Source organism: Vanessa cardui, chromosome 28 (assembly GCF_905220365.1).
Source record: "Vanessa cardui chromosome 28, ilVanCard2.1, whole genome shotgun sequence".
Lineage (NCBI taxonomy): Eukaryota > Metazoa > Arthropoda > Insecta > Lepidoptera > Nymphalidae > Vanessa > Vanessa cardui.
In genome coordinates this window covers 3,756,506-3,765,645 of record NC_061150.1, presented here as the reverse complement: position 1 = coordinate 3,765,645, position 9,140 = coordinate 3,756,506, and the positions used below count along the sequence as shown (strand labels likewise).

Sequence of the window (9,140 nt, the reverse complement as noted above, 5' to 3'; positions counted from 1 at the left end):
ATACAGGTACAACGCCATCTATCGTGCGCGCATACAATATTTATCGCAATACAATGGAGTTTTAACTTTATTAATTTAACGAATTATGAACTTTATGTATTAATTTGTATTAATTATACGTATGTATGTATGTACGTATGTACGTATGTATTCATCCAATTGAATGCTTACACAACGAACAAACTTAATAATGCAGTCAAAATCCATACACAATGTTCTTGCTAAACCGCAAATATAAAATTGTTTTCTATGTTATATTATTTTTTAATGTTTTTATATTTTTTCCTTTATATGTGGTTTTGCTCTAGACTTGGCTGGAGTACTGCCGTGCCCCCCGATATGCATTGCGTAAAAAAGGGCTATTTCAATATTACAAACAGACACTCCAGTTTTATACATATAAATAAATAATTAATTTGAATCGTAAAAAGTTAACAGGTTCGTAGTCCTTCATAAACAATTAATAATATAACTTTTACTCACAGATGTCATAAGTGCGAAGACTTCCAAATTCTTTCACTCATGACTTTGTTCTCTTTCTGAAATGTAAATTAAAAACCAATTAGAAACATTGATGTTTTCAAAATCTTAACATTATCGTTATTAGAAAAAGAAGATTGATTTTTTTTTATGGAATAGGTTTGCGGACGAGCATATGGCCACCTGATGGTAAGTGGTCACTATCACCCATAGACAATGACGCTGTAAATAATATTAACTATTCCTTACATCGTCAATATGCCACCAACCTTGGGAACTACGATGTAATGTCCCTTGTGTCTGTAGTTACACTGGCTCACTCACCCTTCAAACCGGAACACAACGATACCGAGTACTGTTATTTGGCGGTAGAATAACTGGCGTGGTACCTACCCAGGCGGGTAGGTACCACGTTGACCCAGGCGGCTTGCACAAAGCCCTACCAACAAGAATGAATTTGTTTGCCAATGTAAAATCATTATGGCTTTGAAGCTAAAATTTTGTAGTCATATTAATATAAAATTAACTTATTTTTTCATGTCATACAAATCATTTTAGGTGGTGAGGGTGGTTTGGCCAAGGTTGACACATTAGTGATGTAAGGGATGGATAGTGGGAATATTACTTAGTGCCAATGGTAATAGTGGTAATGGTGCTGTTGACCACTGTTTATTGATAATCAATAAACAAACTTAACTTAATAACTTATTATTATTATAACTAAACCTATTAACTGGCATAAAAATATTATATTGCTCAATTTGTAGGCATTTGTTTTGCTTATATTATATTGAATGTTTGAATAAAGTAACAGTTTGAACTCCTTGATAAAACTGAACATATACTCACACATTTGAAGTAAATCAGCCAGGATCATGTAGATATGTTAGCCACCTGCCGTAGTTGTCTGTAAAGCAGCTCGTTATAATCTGGAAAAAAACATATTATATTTATTATATACAAATCTACATATGATTGTTTTATTACTTTGAATGCTTTTTTAATATTAAAAACAGCTAAAGATTGGCTGATAATAAAAATCCCTGTAGTTGTTAACACTGACACATTTTTACCGTCCCTTATTTCAAATTAACTTGTAACTAGGCTGGTTCAATTTATCCATAAACTATCATAACACATTATGTACATATAAAATAGTGTAAGCTTATGAGTGTGTTATAAAAAAAGATATAAAAAATATATTTTGGAGTATAAGTTATTAAAGTAATTTAATGTAGTATATATGTATATTTATATTATATATATTTATTGTTATTTGTGTATTGTGTACTATTTTATTATGTATTTATACTACATATAAGTATAAATTTACTGTACCCTTCCCATTTATATCAACATTATGATCCTATGATAAGGCCTGTTGCACCTCATGTAACTTTTATGTAACAAAAATGTTATTTTTTAGTTTTACGATTGGGTGCAATAAATAATAAATAAATAAATAATTGCAAAAAAGATATCTATAGTAACATTATGAATGTAAACGTAACTGTCTTGTCTGTCTGTCTGATGTTCTTTCACGACCAAGCCGCTGAACCGAATTTGATGCAATTTATTATGAAGCTAACTTGAATTACAAAAAAATACATACGCTACTATGTTCCTCTTGCATGACAACCAACACTAAAAGGCGAGCGAAGCGAAAGCGACTACTAGCTTTTATTATATTTCTTTATCAACAACAACAGCCTGTAACTTCCCACTGCTGGACTAAAGGCCTCCTCTCCCTTTGAGTAGAAGCTTTGAAACATATTCCACCACGCTGTTCCAATGCGGGTTGGCGGAATACACATGTGGCAGAATTTCTATGAAATTTGTCACATGCAGGTTTCCTCACGATGTTTTCCTTCACCGCTAAGCACGAGGTGAATTATAAAGACAAATTAAGCACATGAATCAGCGGTGCCTGCCTGGGTTCGAACCCGCAATCATGGGTTAAGATGCACACGCTTATAGCAAGTAGTCTTAGAAAAAATATATTAAATCTTGATAAAAATTACAAGTCTGCATGATTCGATCATGTCGGAAGAATAGCAAGAGAAAAATGGCGAAGTAGAAATTACGTTATAATTTTACCTTACACCACATGGAGCAAAACATGGCTAATTAGCATTACAACCATCGAAATACCGCTTGCACGCAGCCGTTATTAAAATTAATCTTATAATTGTTAAATTGTATTTTATTTCCAACCGTATACCATATTATACAACCATAAACATTATTAAATCAAATTTCGAATATGTGATGTAACAAAATGTACAAAGTTGAGGGTAGTTTCGATTTTGTAACGAACTTTAACAGTTCACAATCATTTTGAAATGTAAAATATTTGGTTTAAGAAATATTTGATTGTAACAGCTTTAACAATTACTGTAACACTATTTAATAAATTCTTTGGATTCAGATTGAAGTTATAGACAACAAAAATCAATAAGATTAAAAAAATATATTCTTATAAATAAAATAAAAAATGTTAACTCACGTTATGAATCTTTGGTAACATTTATAATCTGCACCTTTATTTTAATAAAATAAAAGCAATAGAATGTACTAAAGAAATAAAACTGATCAAATTCGAGATAGAAAGATATCTAAGAACACGACGGGCGAGCGCAGGGGGTAAAATTGAATAGAACGATAAAAATTCTGGAGGAGTCGGATGTAAGAACATAAATCAGTAGCACCAACATTAAGATATTAAGAAATCGATTAAAATATTGTTTTACTCGATAATAAGTGCTATAATAAATAACTCACCTTAAGATTATTAAATTCATTAGATTACAATCTGATGAGAGAGATTGTAATCTGTCGAAATATTGTGAACCGTGAAATATAATTTTCGCTATATTTTATTAAAAATTTTTTAATTTATTTTTTATAATTTACAAACTTTTAAGAAATAATTATAAGTGAAAATTCATCTAATTCCATATTAAATGAAATGAAAGTTACATTTTATTATTTTCTTGCAAAATAATAGTAAAAATAAGCCATCTCGATTAGCCACTCGATCATTACTGAACTGTTTTAAAAAGTAAACAATTTATTTTTAAGTAAATATATTAAAATTTTTAATAATTCGGTGTTTTGTTATTTTATGAACGCAGTTAATTACAAGATAATATTTACATGATTTTTTAAATTCTAGAAAATTTGCCGTGACTGCTGAGCGATTATACTGATTCGAATCGTACAATCTGATTATTATCGATTATTGGCTCTAAAAAAGTTGAACGTTATCTGTGATTTATATTATCTATCTGTATGGCCTATGAAATATGTAATATGTATTATGTATTATGGATCCGAAACGTAATCCAATTTCATAGTGTTGACTGTTGATTCGCATTTTGCATTCAGTATTAATTGTTTATCTCGGTATACAGTTTATAAATTAGTGAATGCCATCCGCAGTTCTTTACCTATTACTATATATATTCGGTTAATTATATTAGGTTAGCCTAATATTCGGTTTTAGTTTCTAGTGCCTTCTTGGAAGCACTGTTTTGACGAGAAAATTAAGAAGGTATTTTAAGTATGTTTTTAACTGTTTCCTACCTGATTTAAACTAGATTTGATCAGGCTACAAAAGAAGGTAAGGTTTTATCTGTCTTTTTTTAATACTTCGTTAATTATTTAAAAGTGCACAACTACGAAGAAATTCCGTATTTACAACTATGTCGTTTTCAATGTATTCGTCGCTAGTAGAGGTTTTTTCATAACTTCACGACATAGAAGTAAGAGAATAGTTGTTACTTGATTGACGGACCTCTAAAATGTACTGCTGTATAATATGTAGGGTAAAAGTATCTGAGAATTACTTAATTAATTTATGAAAAATTTGAAAACATAATACAACTGAAAACAATCAAGTAGATTCACAAATTTCAATGCTTAAGTTATAAATATAAACTTATTTATTTAAATGAAATGAGTTCTTCATAAATTATATTCTTTCATACGAATATAGTTATAGAATCTGGATTAATAGTGTAAAATAATAATATTATTGAACTATATGAAAGCCACGAATTTTACTTTTTTTAATTTTATTAAATGATCATGTTAACTTGTGTGTAAATTATTAAGATATATTCTTATTGTAAGAGATGAGCGACTACCCCTGATGGTTTATTTAAAAGTAGGTAAACTCACTGTTTCAAAATGTAAACATAAAACCATAAAAAAAAAAAATTATACTTATAATAAGTAAAATTACAACTACTAATGTTTTAATTATTAGTGCAATATGTTAGAAAAAGGACAATTAAAAATTTTAATAATAAATTTTGTTTTATTTTCTTTCATGACCACACTTTTGTATATTCAGTATTATAGAATTACAGTCGGTATCTGATATAGTGATATTGAAGGAATCATATACATTCCCACGTTAAGTCTGACAGTTGTTAATGAGCAATACGTATATAGAAGTAGCTATGCTATCTTAAGCATAAATCTATTATGGGTATAGGTTATGTATATGAAGTTGTTTTCAGCAAAGCCCAGTTTCATTGATTCTAATTAAGGTGTGTATGTAAGGTAATATTTTGTATGAAGTGACAAAGGATTTTTTTAAAATATTTTTACTTTACTATATTTTTTTATGGAAACTTTTAAGCTGACAACATTTACAAAGTGGCCAGACAGTTTTTTGGTTGGTTGGTTTTATCTCATTTGTGGCCAGAATAAATAATCAGTACAGGGTAGAGACTCAGGGATGGATACTTTATAAACATATAAAACAGATATATCATTTTTTTTAACTATTTTTACTTAAGTATACATCTTTTTTGTGAAAGGTTAAAAACATTTACAGAGTGGCCAGTCCATATGTTGATTTTACCTCAATTTATAACTAGGATAAATGCTCTGTACAGGGTAGAGACTAGTGCACAGGGAAGGTTACTTTGTGGACAGGGAAGATAGATAGACATATAATAAACAGGGTTATCTTTAAGAAACAACTTTATTTATTTATTTTACTTTTAATTGTGAATTATTTATAATCAGACTTTATTACTTAGCAGATTTTTTGTTTATAAAATTTAATGTTTCTACAACTAGTACAAAACATAAAAAGGTTCTTAGTTTTCCTTTCCATCAAAACAAATATATCTATAACTTTACTGTTTTTTTTTTTTTAATCACTACTGAATACTTAATGAAAGATACAAAAACATTATAAAAATATTTAATGTAAAAGGTAACTAAAACCTGTACACTATATTTATTGGAAACCCGATCCCAGTTGATAAAAAAAATATATATATAATGATCGTTAATTCTGATCTTTCTAGATTCATCACTGATTATATAAAATATACCTTGAAGTTCATCACTTTCTTGAACTCCAGCACATTGCAGCATAAAAATATTCTGTTATTGTATCTTGAAGTTTAACCAGCTTAATATCCCCATTGAAGACTGTTCTCTTTTCAGACATTGAGGCCTTTGAATCATTCTTTTGCAGTTTGGTTTTAATACTGGTATATACAGAACGCTGTAGTGTTTCTTGAGGCTTCTCATTGACCCGAGATCTGAAAATGTTTAGTGGTTCATCTTCTGAGTTGCTAGCTTTATACATCATACATCGACGATATGTAGGATGTGTTTGTGGTTAATCCAAAGTACCTAATTGAAAATGATGCCATAACTCACAGATGAGTCAAAGAAGCAGTTCAAACTATTCAGTGTCAGACAATTATGTATAAATAGGCAACTGGTAACGGTCTATTCAGTGTGCCTGAAAAACTTTTTATTCCTTCTTTTTTTTCTTATTGAACCTCCTTTTGCTGCTTTTACCGATGTATGGGTTTTTCTCTGCTATTTGGAAATTCATCCATACAAGACTGTCCTAAGCAAATTTTATTAAATGTTGAGAATGTCTGTCAATCAATCAAAAGAAAGTCAATAGTATATCAAATATATTTCTTAAAGAAGCCCACACATTTTCCTCTTGGTTTTTGAGTTATGGACGGTTTTGTGCAAAATTGTGACAGGGGATTGTTGTGACCAACCAGGGGAGTATTTTTATGAACAAAAACTAGTATTATTGTTTGTTTAAATAACACTACTCAACAAATTTTCAACTTTTGATTTTATCTGAGGTCGCATTATGTGATTACTATTTCTTGCCACTAAAGTAATAAAAATATGCAAATATACACACACACCATCACATCTCAATGTCCAGATAAACATCCATGTCCGAAATCACGAATTTTCCATAATTTTATTCTAATTTTAATTGAAATTGCGTAGTTTTTTAGGAGTGGCTGGCTTTTTCTTGTACTCAGTAGCAGGGGTCTCTCTAATAAGGCTCCAACAGTAATCCGCGAGCATAGCAGGCTCCCATCTGCCTTGAAATCGCTTTTCAAAAACAACATCTTGGTGTAAGCGTTCGCCATGTTCGTCACTAACTGATCCCATATTTTCAGGGAAAAAGTCCAAATGCGAGTGAAGAAAATGCAACTTAAGTGACATATTGCATCCCATTTTATAGTAGCAGTCCAATAAAACTTTTATTTTTTCGTGAAAATCTTCAGATTTCTTGTTACCAAGGAAATTGTTAGTGACATCGACAAAAGCGTTCCATGCTTGTTTTTCAATATTATTGAGAGCAGATATAAAATATGGATCTTGAATCAGCTTTTTTATGTCTGGACCTACGAAAACACCCCCTTTAATTTTCGCGTCACTAAGCTTAGGAAACTTTTGCTTGAGAAACTGGAAAGCAGCACCTTCTTTGCATATTTTTTTCACAATTTTTTTTATGAGCCCCAATTTGATGTGCAATGCCGGCAAAATTATTTTATTTTGCTCAACCAATGGTTCAAATTTTACGTTTTTCTGGCCCACTACTAGAGAGTGACGTAATGGCCAATCTTTTTTAATAAAATGTTGAGCTTGATAGCCGAGCTATCCCACTCGCAAAGAAAACAACAATATTTTGTATAGCCTGACTGCAAGCCTGTTAACAAAGCAAAAACTTTAAGATCTGCACAAACTGGCCATTTATGATCTCTGTATTTAATTTTTTTTAATAAAAGTTTCATAACGTCATAAGTTTCTTTCAAATTAGCACTATAAGCGAGGGGCAAGGACGGTAACTCATTTCCATTATGCAACAATACTGCTTTCAAGCTACTTTTTGAGGAATCAATAAATAAACGCCATTCAGAAGCTACATGATTTTGCCCAAGCTGTGCCATTAATCCATTTACATCATTGCAAAAAACTAAGCCATCTTCTTTAGAATATACGGAACCAGTGAGCTATGTCGTTTACGATAAAAATATACCTTCACATCGGATTCACATAGATTCCATTGCTGTAATCTGGATGTCGATAATTCTGCCTTATCAATGGGTAAATTTAATTCTCTTATTAAGTCATTAAGCCTTGTTTGATTCAATAAAAGTGGCTCAGATGCACATTTTGGGACATATGGGGGGTCCTCGCTATTCTCACTATCCGTCGAACTCGAGTCTACTACAACTGTCTGAATTAAATTCACTGGGCACCCAGGAACAGGTAACTCGTCAGAATGTGGCTGAGGTTTTATTACAGATGGCACGTTGGTATACTTAATACTTCGTTTTGATTTTTCAGAAAACCCCTTTAATTGCGTTAAACAAAAATAACAATCGACGGCATGATTCGTTGGCACCATTGGCGTACCAAATGGCATTTTTTTAGTTGTTCCCTTACACCAACCATTGAGATATGTATAACATCTTAAGCAGCACACTTTAGGAACCCATGACTTATCTTGATTCTTTATTACACGGTTAAAATAAGCTTGATAGCACTGTTTATTTAGTCCGAAAGTGTTTTTTTTTTTCGATTTCGCCGTAAACTCGCAACAAATATAGCAAAATAAATCAGGACTGTTACTTGTTGTTGTTTTGCGACACACACTCGCGACATTTTAGAAGTCAGTTAATATACTAACAAATGCACTATGTTCCATTTGCAAAAGTAATAAGTTTCCGGACTACCCGCATTTTAACTTTTGTAGGTAGGTAAAAAAAAAAAAAAATTTATCCCTATAACCAGATGTGATATCGAAATAAAATGCATACAGTATTTTTATATTGGTCAAGCTTATTATGAATTAATATGAATTGGGTCAGATATTTTTAAGTGTTGAGTAGTGTAATCAAAGCTTTATTTTTATTACAATGTGTAACTTAGACTAGACTTTAGAGTAAACTTTTTATAACATTTGTGAAAAACTGGCTAAAATCAACTTCTTACTTTAACAGTCTTTCTAAAATACTGATTGTATGACATAAGTCACCATTTAGTTATTGCAAATGAACAAAAAAAATTACCTCTGTTAACTAATTATCACAATAAACATTTTGGATTACAACTAGGAAACACTTGTACTTTTCAAGTATCTTAAAATTATCATCAATAACACGGTAGGTATATTACTAAAAATCAATCTTACCATCCAGGGAACATCTCTTATTTCTCAAAGACCGGTACTAATTTTGGAAAACTAAAAAATAATCTACTTCCTTTTACGGTTACGTTCGGATCAGGCAACTTTTCCAATATTTGGTCAAAACTGACATCAGACATATCATAAATTCTGAACTTGTAACCCTTGTTATCACAAA

The 9,140-nt window shown here is 30.7% G+C and overlaps 1 long non-coding RNA gene across 1 annotated transcript; it reads right to left on the bottom strand.

The window, feature by feature from the left end:
- Positions 1–473: 473 nt before the first annotated feature.
- Positions 474–3,133, bottom strand: LOC124541766. Its single transcript, XR_006967266.1, has 3 exons — positions 2,987–3,133; positions 1,330–1,409; positions 474–539 (listed from the first exon to the last, which is right to left on the bottom strand). It is a non-coding gene; the product is annotated as an uncharacterized LOC124541766 (long non-coding RNA).
- Positions 3,134–9,140: the final 6,007 nt, after the last annotated feature.